The sequence below is a fragment of the Ammospiza nelsoni genome, chromosome 5, assembly GCF_027579445.1.
Source record: "Ammospiza nelsoni isolate bAmmNel1 chromosome 5, bAmmNel1.pri, whole genome shotgun sequence".
NCBI lineage: Eukaryota > Metazoa > Chordata > Aves > Passeriformes > Passerellidae > Ammospiza > Ammospiza nelsoni.
The window spans coordinates 68,062,616-68,083,577 of NC_080637.1; the positions used below are offsets into that span (position 1 = coordinate 68,062,616).

A 20,962-nucleotide genomic window follows, 5' to 3' on the forward strand; every position below is an offset into this window, starting at 1 on the left:
CCCTCAGCGAGTCACAGCGCAGCACCCACAGCGCCTCCCTCCTCCTCTTCCACTTCCAATCCTTCTCTCTCTTTTTCTTTTTTTTTCTTTTTTTTTTTTTTTCCCCAGCTTTTAATATCTTAAAGCCGAAGTGTAAAAACTTCCAGGTCCTTCAGCATGGTTTATTCTGGTGTTTGGTAACAATATTTAGCTCAGTTGCAGCTTTTTTCCCATCAGCAGTTCCCCCTCCCTTTGAAGCGCCTCGCTTTAAATCTTACAGTCAGATAACTAAAGGCTCTAATTGTGCCCAAGGAGGCTGTAACAGACCTGTACCCCCAAATTCCTGTTGCAAAACTCTGTTGAAAATGCCTAATTCTCTGGTTTTAATTCCATAACTGGGGTTTTCAAGGCTATGTGCAGAAGGAATTCTTTGCTGTGAGGGTGGTGTGGCCCTGTCAGAATAAGAAATTTCCCTAACAGAGCAGAAATGTGAAAAACGCCAGTCACTTGTTTTTAAAATTTTAAAAGTTTAATATTAATAAAAATTGTTATAAAAATAGTAATACAATTAGAGCAATAATAATTTGGACAAATTGAATTAGGACAATATGAGACAATAGAGACAAAGAGTTACGGACGTCCGGGTACCTTTTTCTGGGCAGCATGAGCCTGAAAAAGGACCCCTGTTAACAGAGGATTAACCCTTAAAAACAACAGCCTGTTGCATATTCATACATGATGCATAAATTCCATTCAAATACAGGATTCTGTCTGGTCATCATGAACTTCTTCCTCTGAATCCTAACAGCACCTTCGAGACAGGAAGAAGTTTGTTTCTTCTGAAAAGAGGGCAATAAATTCTTTTTCTCTGAAAGATTTAGGTGTCCTGAGGCTACTATCTTGCTGCGAGTCCTCTTTTAAAAAAGTATCCTAACATAGCATAGTTTCTATTTTAACATTTTTTATAACTTAAAACAATATTTAATACAGCGCTTAAGAGAATTAATACAGCATTACTTTCTAACACAACACATATAATATTCATTTTAATATTTGAGAAAAACCAACCATAAAATACATGCACTTTACACAAGAAAGTTTGCCTCTCAATGTGGCTGAAGTTTGTTAACAGACCAAAACTTGTACTCATACCACAGCTTTCCATGTGCCTCAATGAGCATGCAAAAAATACCTATTCATCTCAGAGATTGATGACACTCTTGCTAAAATTAAATTAATTTAATATCTTAAAATGTGTGAACATTGTATGCTCCATCTGTGCTCACAGGATGTTCTGATCCTTTCCCTTTTGTTTATTTAGCAATTATGTCATTAGCTTATGTAGAAAATAAGATCAAAAAATAATTAAACAGTCAAGCCACAAGCACTATTTCTTTCTGCCTGGTAATAAGAGCTAATTCCAGCACTAGTTATTAATTTTCACTCAACTTACTGATTCCTTCCTTGGTCCTCATGTAATCACTGTAACTTGCATGAGCATGGAGGATGTACAAGGTCTGGTGGTTGGAACAGGAGACCAGACAGTTCCTCATCTTGCTTGTTATGTGAACCTGAGAAGTTGTTTTTACAGCCTTTACAATTTAGGTATCCCTGCCGAGTGAGAGTAAGGCTGTTTATGTGCAGCCAAACAAAAGTACTGATTTACTGCAGAAAAGCTGTGCTGAGTGATAGGACTTACCTGTGTCTTGTTTTCCCCCATTTTTAGAGCACATGAGAAAATCTTCCAGGAAGGAACAAAAATGACATTGTTAATTTAAGTGATTAATGCTTTTATACACACACACAAACAGGAGTTCTTACAAAATATAGTTCTTACTGTTGTTATCACCTCAACTCACATGTAATCTTCCAAAGCTCAATAAAAGGCTGTTATAAAATGTGAGGAAGGAAAAGAACAAATTTCAAAAATAACAAAGCCTAAATACCACCGCAGGAAAGAAAGGAAGTGAAGAGTCATACTCTGCTTTTCTGTTGAGACAGAACAGAAATGGAAATATATCAAGATAAAGAGGTGGCAGCATCTGGCACTTGGCAGAGGCTCCTGTCCCTGCCCAGTGACTCAGAATCCAGGCAGGTGGACACTTCAGCAGAGGGCACCAGAGCAGCAGGGATGAGGAGTGGTGCTGGCTCTGCCTTGCTCAGCCTAGTGCACCTAAGGGCTTGCTGTGCTGTGAATTCCTGTTCTTCATATTGCTTCAGCATTTTTGTCACACCGTGAGAGAGGTGCTGAGTAACACTGGGAGCTCTGGGATGGCAGCAAAGCAAGAATGAGATGGAAGGAAAAAGGCAGTAAGGAGTGCCATGAGAATCTGGGGCACATCCACCTGAGTCAGCATTCTGTATCCCACACCACCAACAAGACCAGGAGGATGGTGAGACATGCCCATTTAGTAAGCAAAACTTCTAATGAGAAATCATCAAAGCCAAGTTTCTTATCTTCCTTATAATTTTTTTCTTTTTTTACATCTGGTGCAGCTGGAGGAGAGATTTACATAGATCTTTTGCATTCCAAGTAGCCTGAAAACACAAACATGAGTAACTGCACTGATATTCTGCAAATTCATTATATACAGCATCAAAGAATTGCAGAAGGTGTTTAAACAAATCTGATGTTTGATGGGTTATATAGTATAATTTGTGGAAATTTAATGGTTGGGAGAGAAGCATTCATGGTGGAACATTGATTTTACACATTCCCTTAGATCCTTCAGGCATTTCTTGCACAAAGAAAATCTAAACATTGTGTGTTATGGTGGAGATACTGAGCAAGTCCTTCCACAGTGGAAGGCTCTACTCTGCTGTCATCCTTTATTATTTTAAAAGAAGCATATCTAACTAGCTCTGATAGTTGCCTCTATATCCTATGGGCTTGGATGGTATTTAACACACTCTTTAATGAATACTGGAATTTTTTGCAATGGTTATGTTGGATTGATATAGTCTTCTGCCTTTGTCAGTGGAATTTTACGAAAGGAAATTAGGTTTTATTAATATGAAGGTCAAGCACATACCAGTACTAAAGTTTTTATTTTTTGCCATCTGACACTCACATGAAAGAATCTTGGTGGTGTGAAATAACAAGAATTTTTTATACATGCTTGCAGTCACCTGGAAAAATATTTCATTCTGATATCACAGGTTTCAAAATAGAATTTTTCCATTATTATCAGTTTTACAGGTCATGTTGATAAGTAAAATTTATAATGATGGCTATTCTGGTACCTTGGTTTTATATCAGTTTTAAATGGAAAGTGGGATATAAAAATTGAATGGTGAGATAATGCCATTTGACATTCACAATGGTATTTTACCTATTTCTCTCAGTCATACAAGCTAAAATGGAGAGTCAGTTTTAATGTATAATCTGAAAAACATTGCTAGGGTGGCCACAAATGTCAAATCCCAGAATCATGCCTACACATTATCCTCTCTTGGATGGAAAAAGAAAAAAAGGAACTGAAAATTGAGACTATATGTGGTAGAGTCAAAACTAATTCTTGTGGGTTTTTAAGAACAGGAAGAAAGAGCAATGTGAACAAGTGGAGATAAATTATAACAGATTTAATGATCAACCGAAATTAGATCTGAAAACAGTAATCATAAAAGCAGACACTGTTTTCTGTTTCAAATGCTGAAGCAGTGTGTCATGCAGGAAGAAGTGCTGTGTAACTGGGGAAAGCAGATATTAAAAACAATCTGATTCCGCTATTATCTAGCAGGATCTGTCCCCAAGTAGAAAAGAAGTTCATATGCCAATTTTTTAACTTAAAAAAAAATGCTTAAAGATAAGCATTATAAAAGTGACTCTGATGGAGGTCTAAAGCAGGCTATGAGAATTTAGGTGCTCATCTTTGTTGCCTTATATAATAAGAACCATAGGTCATTTCAGATCCCACTTCTTTGAATTTCATCAGTGCAGTACTGTGGTAATCCATGTTGTAATATTAAAAATTGGTGTTAGTATGTTAGTGCTGGTAATGGAATTAAATTCTGAGGGAAAGCACAGGCTACCTGAACACTACAGGAACACAGCACAGAAAGTGATAGAAGTCTCCACTAGGAAAACTAGGAAGAACAAGGACATTCTCAGGCCCTGACCATTTCCAGCTTCTGTGAGTTTAAACAAAGGTTGCAAAGAACATTTACCATTTTAACTCCTGGTACCACTTTCTGCTTCTGATCAGGGCACTGACGACTCCACAACGTCCACATTTCTAGTGCAACATTTAGGAGTGGATTCTGCAAAAGATGGCAATTGCTGATTGAAAATTTTCTGTGGTGTAGAATCCCAGAATGGTTTGGGTTGAAAGAAATGTAAAGCTCATCCAGCCCACCTACAGCCATGGGCAGGGACACCAGCTAGATCAGATTGCTCCAACCCTGTCCAGCCTGGCCTGAAACACTTCCAACTTCTTTTGCAATTCATAGTAAGGCTCTTGCTAAGTTAAAGGTGAATTTTGTAGATGTCTTATTCTGCTGTGTTTGTACAATCTCAAAGGTCTGTGACTACAACAAGAAAATTCTGCTTCAGAAATTAGTAGCTGTTCCTAATATTATTTTATTTAACCACTGATACTTGACAAGCATTAAACTTGTTTTGGTGGTAAAGTCTGAATAGTAGAGATTATTTCTTTAATAAAATGGATAGAAATGGCACTTTTATTTGCTACCACCATATTTCTTGTAAAGGAAATGTTACTGCATATTTATGTAAATGAAATGTTACTTTTTCTAAAGCAAGAATTATTTTTCCAATACTGAGAAGGTCTCAGAGGGATGGCTGTGTACTCTAACTTAAGTTTGTCAGCATGATGTTAAGAATCTTCATCAGTATTGTTAAGATGTTAAATAATGTCAAGTTTTATTAATAGCGATTATTGCATTTTAATGTCTTCTCCGTATGTATATAAATTTTATGTTGCTACAAGCAATGTTTTGGGATGTTTTTGTTTTATTTATGTTTGCCACAGCAGATGGAAAAGGTTCCTCCCTGAGCTTAGTTTTGGAGCTCACTCAGGATTTCATATGATTATGAAATCAGATCTGTTGCTGTGCTGAAGGAGGAGGATGTGGTAATAGCAAGTGATGTGTAAAGCATGACTGTGCAGAAGAGGGGATGACAGAGGAGCTGAGGTGGCAGCTGCAGAGTTTTCTCTGGCTGTGGGCAAAGAAGGCAAGGCATGAGTAAAACTGACAGAAGAGAACATTTCATGTTTGGGAAACAAATCAAGGGTTTAGTGAAGAATTTGTTCCCAGCTGTTACAATCCGCTTTAATCACAGAGGAGCAAGTGAGCTGTCTGTGGATTAACAAATCTTGAGGTTCAAATATTCCCCAAAACATGAGAACATGTACTTAGAGAAAGTCTTACAGTTGACAGATTTTTTTGTAATTTTTTCAATGTAATTTTTTCCCAGTTCTTTCAGGCTCATCCAGTAAAGCCAGACTAAATAACTAAGGTGACTCATGGAGTGAACTGAGTGGACAATTCCAGCTATGTGAGTTCATAACCACAGTTAGCTAGCTACAAAAACTAGCAGAGAGGTCACATGCCTAGATTTCTAGAAAAATGTAAATGGAAAGATTTTGCCACTGGTATGTAAGGAATATCTTTATGTGTGTTAACTGTAGTTAGTCTTGGCATTGATGGGTAAATTGCTGTGAATTCTCAACACATGAGTGATTGACAAAAAAAGAGAGAAGCAAAAATAGAAATTAAATTATGTGTGTCAACCAGATCTTCACTGGATGCATCTTCTGAATTGGCTCATCCTCAGGCTGTCACAAGTGCATAGCTGAGAACATGCTTGAAATGATTACTAGTGTGGCATTTAAATTTAAAGACTGTTGATTGAATCAGCTTAAGTATTAACCAATTTTGTCCCCGTTTCAGCTAATTGGAATCTCCAGTAATGGAATATCCCAGCCCTTCAGTGTCTTGTTGTGGAGACACGCATTTCTGGCACAGCTGGATGACTGAGCTGTTGCTTTAAAAAGCCACTTTCTGTCAGCTTCTCTGAAATAATTCAGGGATTTTTTTTTTGGCCTTGTTTTCATGCCTGAGTCAGCATTTGGTAGCTGTTCTGTGTGTGTGCCTTGCCAGGCTGTTTCTGTCCTATCCTCTCTGAAGTGGGTGATGAAGATTTCTGTCATTGCTGGGAGGTGTTCCTGACACAGACTCTGCCCTCCTCACTTGATTCTCACATGCAAGGACAAGAGCAATGATGAGTTTTGTGAAAAGTGCATATTATACGCCTCTATGCAGATATTTACTATTTGTATTATGTTGTATTGATCACTAGTGCTGTATTAACATTTTAATAGTGTGGCAAATGTAGTTTTGTAGTTAAAAGGTAACTTTTGTTTGCATTTGAAAAGCAAAAGCCATGCACACAAGCAAAGCCAAGCAGGGGATTCATTTTCCATATTGGGGAAAAAATTGAGAGAAAAAAGCAAATACATGAATCCGCACTATCACAGAAACTGAAATGGCTGCTGAAAGCCACAATGAAAATCACTTAATTGAGAAAAGCAAAATTCTGAGTGACAAGTTTATATCAACTTGATAACCTGTTAAAAATAAACAGAAGAAAAATTTAGAAATAGGGAAAAAAAATCTATGGACAAATCATGCCTAAGAGATGGAGCAGTGGCAAGCAGCATGGAAAAGCAGTGATTGCTGTCAGTCAGCAGTTGTAGTCAAAGCCCAAATCATTTCACATCACAAACAGCTGTGAAACAGCTTTATACAATGCAAAACCACTGTAGTTTCAGGCAAAGAGGAAAATCTCTAAAAAAAAAAAAAAAAGCAGTCAGAAAAAGCTGGAATTGGCGAGGTTATCACTAAAATCACCAACCCCGTGAGGTTGAAAACTCTATGAGACAGGGAAGGTTTCTCATCAGCCTGAAAGCAGCACTTCATTCAAAATGCTAAGGATGACCTAAGCATTTGCACAAACTGTGAAGGCTTTGGGGTTCCTTCAGTCTTCTCCAAAGACAGAAATTACTTTAAAAGGATTAATGAATTAAGATGAAAGTAAAGAAAGATCAAGATATGGTCCTTTCCAGAAAACGAAGGCCCCACCCGATTTTTATCCTAAGAATAGTCATCAAAGAGATAATTGAATAGCAAAAGCCACCAAACTTCTCATATTTAAAGAAAGTTTTTGACAGGCTTTAGTATCAATGTCATCCTGAAGTTTTATTAAATCCAAGAAAAATAATAGACATGAAAACTCTTCTAGCAAGGCATAGTTTCATATTTTAGGTAAGCATAGCTTCAAGGAACATTTTAACAGAACTGAGTGTCAAATGAAAAAGTCTTTTTTCACCTTTATGTCACTGCCTGCTTCATTATGAGAGGGGATAATGAGAATTATATGAGAAAGTATTTATCATTTGGCTTATGTAGCACCAGATAGCTTAACAACAGCAAGAATGATTTGTATTTTGCTGATGATACTCAAACACCTTCTCCAATATGAACCAAAAAAGCTTTAATAGTTAGCAATTACCAAAATCAAGGCAGAACTCTCCAATTTGCAGTTCTAATTGTCTACAAGATATCAAGAGTAAAAAAGGTGATACCAGAAGAGGTTTAATTAGGCAGCCCAACAAGAGCTTTCCCCAGCTTAAACACTTGCAGTTTATCACTGCTTGGACTTGCAGGCGTATTAAAGGCTGCATCCAGTCAGAGCTCTATCTGCTCATAAACCCTGTTAATCCCTGGGCAACACTTGGGATATGTACATTGTGTCCTGAGTGATGAACTTGTATTTTATATTCATCATAGAGAAATAATTATTACAGGCTTGAGAAACACATTCCATTTCTGATTAAATAATCTGAGTTAAATGTAACTGAGAAAGGGCTAGAGGAAGACCTGGGCAGCAAGGTAGTTTTTGCACCTGATTACCTTAGGAATGTCCTTTAATTTGGTGAGCAAATATTATTTTCTTGCTTAATAATGCCTTCTATACACACTGCCATAGGTAAGTCTACAATGTACATTATAAACAAGATGTTAGCTGTTCCCTTGATATTTCCATGTACTTACAAACACAACTGTTGAGACTATGAGGAGAGACTAAACCCCCAGGAGGAGCTAAACATCCTTGGACTCCTCCTTGCAAACAGTATGGGTGACAGGAGAGTTGGATTAAGTACAGCTTTGGGCCTCACATTTAAGTGTCAGACTCATGGTACTCCCCACTTCTGATTTTAACACACAATGAATGTGGATTAGTATTTTTTTTAGGTCAGCATCACTACGTGATGAGTGTAGACTTCAGTTTTGCAGTGGTAGAAAGTAAGCAAAAGACTTGATTTCATCTCTCAATAAGGGTTAACCCCTTGTTTCTCCCTGGAATACAAACTCAGAATGACTTCTTCTAATCCTGCTTGCCATCCAAGATGAAGCCAGCCAGGTCATGAAGAGGGAATCAGTTTTGTGGGATCCATGGAACTGATCAATCACTATCAGTCAGGGAGCTGGAAATCCAGAAGTATACATTTTAAAGCTTTATCTTCAACACTAAACCAGACTCAGAATATGGTTGAAGTGGCAGGGACCTCTGGAAATCATCTTTTCCAGTCCCTCTGCTCACCTGGAGCTGGTTACCCAGGACTGTACCCATTTGGGGTTTTTTTAATGTCTCCCAGGATGGAGATTCCACAGCTCCTCTGGGCAACCTGTGCCCACTGCTCAGCCACCCACAGAGCAGAAAAGCATTTCCTAATGTTCAGAGGGACCCTCTTGTATTTCAGAGTGGGCCCCTGGCCTCTGCTGGGCACTGAGCAGCACGGACAGACAGCAGGACAGGGCTCTCCTTTGCCTTTAGTTAGTTTTTGGCTGCCTGAGGCAGAGAAGTTCCCTGGACTGTGGTTTTTCTTTTCCTTGGGCCTGTTTAACCCTGCTCTGCACAGAACACCCAGCAGAGCACCGGCAGCTCCAGCTGTGGGCACCGGGCCGGGCCTGGGCCGGGGCATTTCCAGCCCTGGAGGGGCTGACAGAGACTGAGTGAGCTGAGCTGCAGCCCATGGAGGGGCTTCCTGAGTTTGGCATCTCTTCAGATTGGCAAGAGTTTATTGTTCAATATTGTTCTCTTTTTTTTTTTTGTGCTGGTGAGTGCTTTACCTGTTAAATAAACAGTTTTTTCCACTTTTTTTCTCCAAGAATCAGTCTGAAAGATTCATGCTTAAAAAAAAACCCCAACAAAACAAAACCAACAAAACCAAAGGAAAAAAAAAAAAGAAGACTGTCCCTGCCCCCTGCCATGACTGAGGTTTGAAACTAGATGAACTTTAAGGTCCCTTCCAATGCAAGCAATTCTGTAATACCATTCTACAAGGCACTGGAAGGATTTTGAAACCTTCCTTTCTTGTTAGGACACCTATTGTGTTCAGTAACTTGTCATCTGTTATAGCCTATTTTAAAACCACTGGATGAATTTAAGGAGTTTCTTAAGAAGAAATGCAATAGAAGGGATTGAAATGTAAATACAGGACTGGATTGCATTGAGGTGTGTGCTGTCTGGAACAAAGTAGTGGTAAGATAGAAAGAGCTGCATATTTTGCTATGAAATGCTCTAAGTACAGCACTGTTGACCATTTCTGCATTCCAGTCCACCTCCTCTTAGGCTTTGGTTTAATGAAAAATCTCTGTAGAATACACAAAGACCAATACATCAAATGCAGCATTCTGCACAAATTTTTTTTCTCAACACAGTATGTGTCCCTTCTACAGTTTTAAAAAATTTCTTTGGGATTAGACTAGGTTTACTAAATGACTTTGCAAAAAAGCACTGTTGTGTTATGAAAATGCAAGCAGTAGCTAAGGTGAAACAGATTATCACCAATCTGCCTTGTTACATAGACATAGACAAAGCAAAAGAACCTCAGGACAAATGCTTTGGGTTTAATTCTGAAATCCTCAAATTAAATTTAGCTACAAGAATTTTCTGAAGCCTAACTAGATTTTTGTATTTGGCCTCAAATATATAGCTTGACCTGAAGCATTTCTCACAGACTTAAACATGTCATTGAAAATCAAATCCTAGTGGACATGCCAAAATGTAACTTCAGGGCTCAAACCCTACTTTGCTAATGGCAAATATGCTGGTAAATGCCTGTAATATAGCATTTCTCCCTTCTGTGGGGCTGCCAGTTCTCTCCCAGTCTAGCCAGGGAATGCATGGGGTGGTCTGTCCCCATCTCTTTTCCTGGAGCTGAGCATGCACACACTGTCTGCCCCCAGGTAGTGATTCCTGAGCTCACAGGGAATGCACCACACATTCCCTGCATGGATCTCAATTCCCAGCTGCTGTCCGTGCCAGGGCACAAGCCTGGACAGCCTGGAACTGAAGGGGTTAATACTAATGCCTTTGTCAGTCAGGTCAATCCTTTAATAGCCACTTTAGGCTTCATAAATTCAAATTCCCCTTTGTGCTGGGCAAAGGGGAAAAGATAGGGTGATGCATCTTTAAGCAGTGAAGATGAGATCACCTCCTTTTTATAGAAACTGAAGTCATCCGAGAGCTGCACAGCAGTAGGCTGAGCACGTTTCCCAAGCTGCATAAAAACAGCACTATCTGGGAATTTCTTTCCAAATAAAAAGGGAGCACATACTCAGCCAGCTCTTATCTCAAAATATGACTCTTAGACACTGCTTTCATTTCTTGGGGAGAACTGGGGGATTTGACTGGCTTTATGTTATTACTTCTCCAGCCATTTAAATCCATCTTTACAGTTGTGAAAGTGAAAACCAGATCATTCATTTTCCACTGGATGTGATGAGAAATCATTGTAGCACTTTGAATCTCATCTAGACAGGAGCAAGCTGATGCAGTGATAGAGCAATCAATATTTTTAAAGATAAAGCAATAAATCTCACATTAAAAAAAAAAACATCCTGTCCTAATACTGTGCAGTATCATAGAGGCACTGAAGAGAAGGAGTGTACATGTTCATAAAATAGACCTTGCCCCCATGCTAGCACACACAAACTCCTGCACACACAGACAGAGAGACAGACATGCAGACTGAATCATTCCTGGGTTGAACAGAGGCCAGACCAGGATTCCTGCAGGAGTGATGACACCATCACAGGACATGTCTGCAGCCATGGTTTGCCCCCTATAAAACCCCAAGAACATACTCTAAATTTAGAGTCCAGCAGGTACACCCATAAATCAATGCAGTGCCTACATTTAACCACACATTGTGCAAACTGAGTGAACATCACTTTGTTCTGACTGTTCTGTACCTTGCTCTGCTTACATAAGTCTCACTAAAATCAGCTCTCCTTGTGTTTCCCAGTTTTAGAAAAGGCTTAGTAGTTTCATGCAAGCACTGGATATGTTTTGAAGTTTGACTGGTTTCACACACTGTAGCTTTGTCTAGCAGAGGAGAAACTCAGAGAGGGTGAAATTATTTGACCACGTTCCTTCAGTGCTGGCCAGAGTTCAGGTCAGCAGTCTGTTCACTGGAGCCTTGTGCTCCCCATGCCAGTTCAAAGATCAGGGTTCAAAGAGAATTTTAACACTTGGTGTAAGCAGGACTGAAGGGGGGTGAGGAGTGAGGTGTGTTGAAGCCCTGAAAGTTTTTACTCATGGAGTAAAGGGTGAGAAGATGAAGCACTGCTGTGGAGTCTTTGTCACAGGTTCCCTGAGCCACAAAGAGCCACTTAGGGTGACAACTATAAGGAAGCTTGGCCATTAATGAGCCAGGGCTGTAACAACAAGAGAGCACAGCACCAGGATGTGTGCTAGGACCTCACACGGACCAGAAGGAATCTGTGCAGCTCCCTGGTCATTATTCATTTCAGGCCCAAACTTCTCCCTGCCTATGGGCCCCATTCCTGTGTCCATTCAGCTGTGCCCTGGGAATGAATAACCAGGGACAAGCTGCCCTGGAGACCTGGCTGTCCTGGCCCTCTGCTCAGCATGGAGCTGAGAGCATCCCACACAGAGTGCAGCAGCCTGTGGGGAGGCAGAATCACACACACCTGGGAAAGTGCCAAGTCCTGCAGCATCTTTTAGGGAAAATGTAAAGCATGGAAGTAGCTGGGAGAAATGAGCTCACCTGTTTTTTGAAACCTCTGTGTGTGTGCACAGATGCGAAGCCCACAGCTGATGTTATTTTGATTTATTAACGTATTTGCTGAGTTTTACTGTGGTACAGACAGACCTGTCTGTGTTACAGTGTAGTGGGTCTCGCTAGGATTGACATAAATCAGAGAACCACAGAATGAAAACTGCGATTACAGTAGAATGTGGATTTCATTTCAGAAATAATGTGAAATAGCTGTCCTTTCAGGTTTCACTTTCATAAGCCTCTTAGAAATTCAGCTGTGAAATTTCACTCCACCTTCATTAACAGCCAAAACCCAAGTGCACTGCATGCCATGAAAAGCAGGTAGTGTATGACTCTGATATATCTGTACAAGGTAGTTATATTAAAGATTTATGATATTTACTAAAACATGGCCATATCCTTAGCTTGCACAGCTTTAGGCTTGCACAGCTCCACTGGTACATAGCCAATACACCCCAGCTGGGAACGCAGCCTTCGAAACCTTTACTCATTTGATTGTTGAAAGGCTGAGGCACAGAAGGTCTCACAAAAAAATTACAGTCCTCTGGAATATCTGTGTAATAAAGCAAGAACTATGTATTTTTCACATCTATTGTATTTTCTGTCATTTGTCCAGGCAGACAAAATATTGAGAGTTGTTTCAGCTGAGTTTTTCTCCTGGAAGAGGTGTCTAAACCAGGGACATCTAGTTTCTAAACTAGAGATATTCTTTCAATTTAGTTCTCTACACAATCCTAAATCACCTGAATAATAAGGCATGAGTGTGCATGCATATGTCTGAAAGTTTAGAAGATTTTTGTATCTTTTCACTGACTTTTCCTAAACACCAGTCACTCTACAAGTACATTATAACTTTGAAGAAATAATTTCAAATACATGGTAGCATTGCATTTTTTGCTGCCCAGCTAAGAAGCTGACTTAAACCAAACATCAATAACAAGAAGGTCTCACCACTGAAAAAGTGTAATACCTCTAAAATTAAAAGCTCTGGCTTGTTTGTTAAGGCTCATTTTGTTGCACACACAGAAATTAAAAGAAACAACACAAACCGAAAGGCCATCAGGACTGGTTTTCTGCCTTAATTGTGGCAGCTGAGCTGCTGCAGAGCCCTATGCTGAAATTCCTTTCCAGCCATGCTTGGAGTGCCCTGTGCCTGTCAGGAGGCACACTGCTGCTGCTGCTTATCATAAGAGGAATAGCAGAGCAGGAAAAGGCATTTCCTGTGCTGCCCACAGGCTCAGAACACCCTGCAGAGATGTGAGGCAAGTGCTGAGCCATCCCTGGAAGGCAGCCACATCTGGAAGCTGGAGAGCAAGGAAGAGCTGGCATTCCCATCATCTAGGTTTGAAGAAAGGTTGGAGGATGGGGAAAAAAGAGAAAAAATAAACAAAATAAGGAAGGAGACTTGCAACCAGCTAAAGAGAAAGCAGATTTTTATGATGATGAAATGTTGGGTGACATCCAAGTTAAAGAAAAGACCTGACAGTTCAGGATGCCTTTGTTATAATAATTTCTTATCTGACTGCTGCCATATGTGATTTTTGAAAGACTTCTGACATCTAATTTCTCACCCTTTGTTCATAAGCAATAACTTGTGTGTTTAATCTCTTCTTTTGTCCCTGCACAGTAATTAGACCTAGCATAATTTAGAGCCTCTAGATATTGCATGTGTGTGATACTGTAGCATTCAGAACTAAATGCATGACATTTTCCTTGAGTTTAATTTGAAAACATTAGCCTTGTCTTTTTTCATACTGCCCAACAAAAGAATATGATTTTCACAAGTGGAGTTGTCCCTTTCCACCCTCTGCAAAGCCTTACAGGTGTATTTCCCCTGGACATGAAGGCTTTTGAAACAAAGCATGACATCAACCTGGCTCATCAAGGGAAATTGGCAGCTGTTCATGACACTGTCAGCAGTGTCATATGCTCAGAAAACCATATTCTTTTTTGGGCAGTATGAAAAAAAATAAGGTTAATATTTGCAAATTGAATGAAAACACTTGTCAGGGCTAGCACACAGCCAGACATCCATGGACAGACAGGGTTGCACTCACCAATTAATTCCCAAATCTTCCCATTTTCTTGATTGTGCCAGGCCCAGAGATGCAGCGTGTGAAACCCCTGCTCTGCAGGGACTTGGTGCTTGCATGTAGAGACTTTAGATCTTCCTGACAGGAGATGGCTTTTCTCCCTTAATGTTTCCACAAAGAGTTGGTAAGATGCAGGAAATAATTCTGAGAATTTGGCACCCGATGTGCATAAAGCTTCCCCAGTAGTTGTAAGCAGGCAGGATTGTGTGTGTGTTGGGGTGCAGTTCGGCTCAGAGCAGGCAATGCAGCACCCCCTGCCCTCCTGACATGCAACACTGACAGAGAAAGGATTTTCCTGACAGCCACGCTTCGGGTGTGCTGACAGAGACAGGTGTGAAGACAGAAGAGATTTTTGCCATACAGCATTTCGTTTGGCCTTAGCAACCAAATTTGTGTTTCAAGAGTGAAGAGTTTCTGCCTAAATTCATGAAATCAAGTAATCCTCTGTGTTCTCTAAGCCATTAGAGCTGTGAAATTCAAATTTATGTTCTTCAGCTTATTTTTCTCAAACATGCTAAAAACAGCCTTTCTTCAGTGGAAAGACACATCCCACCTCCTTAGCTGCTCCTTAGCTGCCTCTTCTTCATCAAATTGCTTGAGGAAAGGAAATCTCACAGCCTCCTGCCTGAAACAAGCACTTCATAAGCTCCCTAAATCTAACAGATACTTTTTAGGCTCATCTGGGGAGCACTTTTTATAATCTATAAAATATTTGGCTAAGGAAGAACAGCACTACATGAAGGAGTGCTGTGCTTGGGGACACCCAGACGCTGGCTGGCTCGACTCCATCTCCTCCTGCTCTGCCTGCACCAGTGTGATCAACATTCCCCAGGACAGTGTGGGAGGGTGCAACTGGCCAGGGAAATGCCTGCCACTGACAGGAGGAGCACTGAACACCTCAAGCCTTCAAATGTCTTACTTTTTCCTCCTGGTGAGACAAAAATGCCTTACAGCACAGAGTAAGCTTCTCTGTAAGCAGTACAGAAACTTACTTCTGACACACACAGTTCACCTAAAGCACCATTTGGGGAATTTTCTCTTTAAAGCAGGCTGAAACCTGTTCTGTGTGGTTACAAACAGGTCTTGCACAAGCCTTGAGCACCTCCTGAAGTGGATGGCAAACACTTTCCTGTGCTTTCCTGGCAGCCACAGCTCAGTGTGACACAAGGGCAGCCCTGGCTCACCTCACTGAGCCCCTGTGGCCCCAGCACCCACCTGTGTTTTGTCCTCTCAAAGGACACAGGCAACACTTAGCCAGAGTTACACATTCACACTTCTGAAATCCTGTGTCCAAGAGGTGCTGAACACTTATTTATCAGCTGCTGCCCATGAACTCAAAGCCTGTAACACACAGAGGCTCAAGAGCACAGGCATGTAAAGGTGAGACACAGGTAAGGTAACATCACAAGGAATTTAGCAATAGACTGGCAGCAAGTAAGAGTCCTGTGGAAAGAAATGCTGTGTCACTCTCTGGGACAGACCTGTCAGCAGATACCTGGCCTGTGCTGATTACCTGAGTCCTGATTACCTCTGCTCTCTGAGGTGGCTTCCAGCCAGTTCAGTTTTTTCAGCAGAATCCCATGCCCTGAATGAAAAGCCCTACCTAGCCTGGCAGGGGCTCCTTTCCTGAAAGGAAATTGAATTTGTCCAGGGACTTCCCCACTTCCTCTTATCCAAGAGCTTAGCAGTGTGAAAAAATAGTTCCTACATGGATTCCAGACTTGGTGGGCTGGTCAAGAGCTTGAGGTTGGTTCACAAGTGATGAAAGATTTCTGGGTAAAAGTATAGCTCAAATAAAACAATGAGACATGGATTCTGTGTAAGTGGCTTATTAATCTCAGAAGTCTGTTATCACAAAAGCCGTGGTTCATATGTCACTCCTGTTGAGATAATTATCCTTTCAGGAACAACTTGGGATAAAAGGCTCAGATGCAGAAGGCTCAGTGGTTTTGGCTGAAGAGAAGAGGGATCAGTCTGGGCTCAAAGCTCTACATACAAGTTCAGATGTGTTCCTACTCCTGCAGTGCTGGGCTGAGCCTTTCTGGCCTCCATTCAGTATAACCTGCAGCAATTAACAGATTAAAGTGGGAGCAGAGGTAACAAGACAAAGAAAGGGGGAAGAGCAAAAGAAAACTAAAAACATAGAACACCTTTAACTTCAAAATTGCATGACCTTAAGTATTCTGCTGTGCATTCAGAGATTACCTTCAAAGAGTTATTTTAGCTGAAAAAGATCATGTAACATTCTGTACATAAAACTTTCAGTAACTTGTATATTTAATCTTGGAAGCAAAGTCAGGCCTGTGCTGAAGTTCTAGAAGTAACTCTTCTTTCAAGTTATCTTTCAAGCTGGCCAACTTAACACAGTTTATAATAGGAGGCCCCAAACTGCCACGTCCTAAGTCAGAATGCTTTGATGCAGTTAGAAAAGCAATTAAGTAGAGATTGAGAATTCTTCTTTGCATATAAACTGCCTGGATGGCCACTGACCCATAGGCAAGCCCTCAGCAGAGCAGCAGACTACCAAAGATGGCAATACTCCAATTTGAGATTAAAATAGGATTTCAATTTTTAAATTGCCTAATCTCTTCCTCAAAAAAAAAGCATTTCATGCCCCATGTCTTCAAGCTAGATGTAACATTAATTTGCTACATACAGCTGCTATTGATCTCAGTTTCTTATTATCAGTAAAGAGCACATGAGAAAAACGGAGGTACTTTACATGTTTATAGTTGGTTGAATAGAACTTCCAAAGCTTCAGAGTTACAAAGTCTGCTCCTGCAATAGTTTATGCACACAGAGAGCTTGAAGTGCTCAAGAAATGCAGAGCTCAAGTGCTCTGACAGGCTGGAAGAGGCCACACAGGTTTGCCAGGGTCAGGACTGTCAGGTGTGTGTAATCTAGGACTCAGCCATTAAACTCAAATGCATTCAGTAAGCTCATATTTTCCAACTTGCAAACTCATTTTCACCATTAGATATTCACACCCCATGTGGTCCTATTAGCTCACACTGCAGGCTACCTCTATCAGCTACTACTAAAATAAATATAGAAAAAAAAATACAGCCTCATACAAATAACTTGCATGACTTTCACATAGCAAAGGTGACTGCTATTGACTGGTGCCAAAGGCACACCACACAACATTATTTTATTATATAGATATTTTTAATAAACCTAAAGCCTTTGTATTTACCTTTCTCCTGTATAGAACATGCATTCTAAGGTACAAAAAATAATTCAGCCCAGACTCTGCCCCAAAGCCTATCCATCTTGTTGATCAATATACATATTTTACATCAGGAAATGAAGTGCACTATTACATAAGAAAGCACAGGAATCCATTGTTAAATAGAGAACCCAGCTGGGGAAGGGGAGCCCAGGTAAGAGTGATTAGGGCTATAACAATCATTACCCCTTTGTAAGGCAGTGAGTTTTGTGTATAATTGAGTTGGGTGAGAGCCTGTATGGTCAGACAGTGCTCCTGGTGCCCATTACAGTGATAACTATAGTTATCACTATACAATTATATAGTTATTATAGTGATATAGTGTTAAGTGTTGATGAAGAAGATCTTTAGGACCAAAATATAAAGATTAGATACAAAGCCCCCTCTCTGTAAAGATTTTGGGTAGACAGAGTGGTTTCTTGTTTTACAGTGTACCGTGAGATCTTTAAAAGCCAAAAGCAATTAGCATTCTAACAGGTTTCTAACTTATCTTAAGGGTACTTAATTAATAGTCCCTTTAAGAAAACAAACTTTATTCCTGTGTTTTCTGATCAAGTGCTGTGATCTGCTAGGAGGTATATTTGGCTATGGAATCCTAAAGGAAGGAAAACAGCTGCACCTTTTGCCATGGATGTGTTTTGATAGAAACCAGAGAAAGTAGAAGGTAGGGTGGGAAGCTGAGAAGGGGCAGGAATACCTTTTCATTTTATAAAAGGCCTGGACAGGGCAGCAGCAGGTTTTCTTGACTGTTTCTTTAAACCAAGGTGGCTGGAACTTTACAGATAGCTTTCAGAGCACAGCAGAGGGGCTGAACTCCTGGAGTGACACTGCTGTAAGGCTGGTAACACAAGTGTTCCTGTGTGCCCCCAACATGACACTGCTGTTAGGATCCAGAAGCAATCTGCAGGAAAAAGATATCCAAGCCAATCCTGTCGCTCCTCCAACAGCGGAGAGAGTCTTTCCTTCTGGCAATGTCAGAAGCAGCTTGGAGGGTAACAGTACAGGACAGTCTTCTGCTGCTCTTCCCCATGGGATAAATAACTCTAATAACTCATTTACAGGGCTAACATGTAACTGCAAACTTCATTCTCTCCAAGGAAAAGAGCTATCAGATTTAACCAGGAAAGAGGTGCTTAAATCCTGAGACTGTATGTCCCCATTTTCTATTGCTTTATAAAAGAACTAGATATTTTACTAGAAAATTGCTACATCAACTTCAAATTTCCCTCCATCTATCTGATTCAGCAGAAGGGCCTTCCTTCCACAGAAAATACTCATCTGTGTTGGTGTTGTCATCTTATTGCAGGGGTTCCATACTGTTGTCTCCTTACCACAAGAGTTCCATACCTTCTTGGTGTTCCTCATGGGCAGGTCCTCAGGGCACAGCCTGTTTCTTCTTCACACAGCAGCCACTGACTCCAGTTGCTTTCCCAAAGGGCCACCCCACTCTTTTATAGCATCTTCTTCTCATTGCTTACAGCTGTGGCCTGTTAAACTCAGGCCTGTTCCTAATCTTTGATAATTGGCCCAGCTGCAACTCCTTAGGGGTAACATTACTTTCTACCCTACCTTTATTTTCTTATATTCTATCCCACTACATGTTGGTGTCATGGGAAATGAGTTCATGACTGTAAGTTGCATTGTCTTAGGCTGGAAATGCAAGATGTGACTGGGGGTGTGTGTTCTATTGCCATCTGTTGGACATGGGGCAGTTATCTGCTGTTAATTAGACCACCTGTCTGCCTGTTAAAACCAGGTGGGGCAGCTTTCTTTATCTCTTCCACAACCAATCCCCCCTCCAGGAGATATCTATCTTTTGTTAATGGGCCAGTGAGTGTCACTGCATGGCTGATAAAATTCCATCATCCCATTGTGAGATGCTCCGCCCAGGGGGAGGACCCAAAACATCCCTACCTGGATATAATCAGAGATTTGAAACACCAGTAACAGCCTTTCCCACTGGATTCCTAGAGGAACAGCTTTCTTTTCCACTAGATTTCCAAAAGACCAGGCCCATCTACAGCACTACCAGATCTTCAGAGGAAAACTCCACCCTTCTACAGGATCCCTGCTCCACCAGAACCACCTCTATCACTGCAGGAGGGCTGAGCCACCATTTAATGGGACTGTGCAACCACCCTGACCCACAGGGTGTCAGGTCATATTCTGTCACTGTTGCTTTGTATAACTGCATTTTTATTTTATTTTTATTTTTTCCCTAAAAAGCAATTGCTATTCCTGCTCCCATATCTTTGCCTGGGAGCCCCTTAATTTCAAAATAATAATAATTCAGAAGGAGAGGGTTTACATTCTCTATTTCAAGGGAGGCTCCTGCCTTCCTTAGCAGACACCTGTTTTTCAAACCAAGACATGCATTCATCAGGTGTCTGATTGTTAACTTACTGGTGTCAAAAGCTGACATGAAAGTGAATGGGCTAAATGTATGTCATGGCAGAGAATGGACATGCAGTATTTGATAATTTTTCTTTCTTATTGTGCTGTGGCAAAAAGCCCAACTCTCAAATGCTGTCAACTCAGGCTTGAAGTCCTCTGATCCATTTGCTTCGCCCCACCACCACTTGCAAGGCCTGCCAAATTTCAAATAGGACTCAGAGAGAAGAACATTCTGCCTAAGCCTTTACAGTATTTTTAGGAACTAAGGAGAGGCTAAAGAAATATTGTAAATAGAAAATGTTGAACAAATTGTTCAACAGCAGAAGAACTGAGAAGGTGGTGATATTGCTCTCCAATGGTGGCTTAGAAAATGGTAAATTTCTGAGGAAGTTTTGGCCATTGTTGGAATCTGCTGTGGACAAGCACCCCCAGCTGCAGGAGGACGTGGGATCCAATCTCCGCAGCACAAGCTGGGTTATTCCCTGAGATCAATTAGTGATTTTCACAAGAGGTGCTAATGCTCAGGAAGAGGTGACAGATCTTGGCAGAGACTTCAGCAGACACCTTTGGTTGGGTGTTGTCCCCACAGAGGAACAGGAGAGCAAGAAGGAAGCTGTAGGGGGATAGAACATAAGTAAATAAAGGTAGTATAGAAAGTAATCTTAGCCCTTAAAGAGTTGTAGCTGGGTTAATTATTAAGGATTAGGAGCAGGCCTGATGTTAACAGGCCACACATGTAGCCAATAAGAAGAATGTTATAAAAGAGTGGATTGGTGGGAACTGGAGTCAGTTGGCTGCTGTGAGGACAAGGAAGAGTCAGTGCCTGGAGGAGCTGCCTACAAGAAACATCAAGGAGGTATGAAACTCTGGCAATATGGAACCCTTGCAACATAACAACAATAGAACTGTTGCACTGTAATGACAACACAGGACTATGTGAGTAGTCCTGGATATTAGCTGATGTCAGGCATGCAGGATGGGCTTCCCAGGATGCAGGATGGGCTTCCCAGGATGCTGGTTGCTGTCAGGGATGCAGGATGGGTTTCGCAGGATGGACTGTCAGGGATGCAGGAGGGGTTTCCCGGGATGCAGGATAGATTGTCAGGGATGCAGGATGGGTTTCCTAGGATGCTGGCTGATCCCAGAATGCCGGT

At 40.9% G+C, this 20,962-nt stretch overlaps 1 long non-coding RNA gene across 2 annotated transcripts; it reads right to left on the reverse strand.

The window, feature by feature from the left end:
- Positions 1–10,255: 10,255 nt before the first annotated feature.
- Positions 10,256–18,827, reverse strand: LOC132073400 (uncharacterized). 2 transcript variants are annotated; one of them, XR_009418500.1, is made up of 4 exons: positions 18,762–18,827; positions 18,112–18,315; positions 14,150–16,247; positions 10,256–13,430 (listed from the first exon to the last, which is right to left on the reverse strand). It is a non-coding gene; the product is annotated as an uncharacterized LOC132073400 (long non-coding RNA). The 2 variants fall into 2 exon arrangements; XR_009418499.1 differs by having other exon boundaries at positions 10,256–16,247.
- Between the last annotated feature and the right edge of the window lie 2,135 nt (positions 18,828–20,962).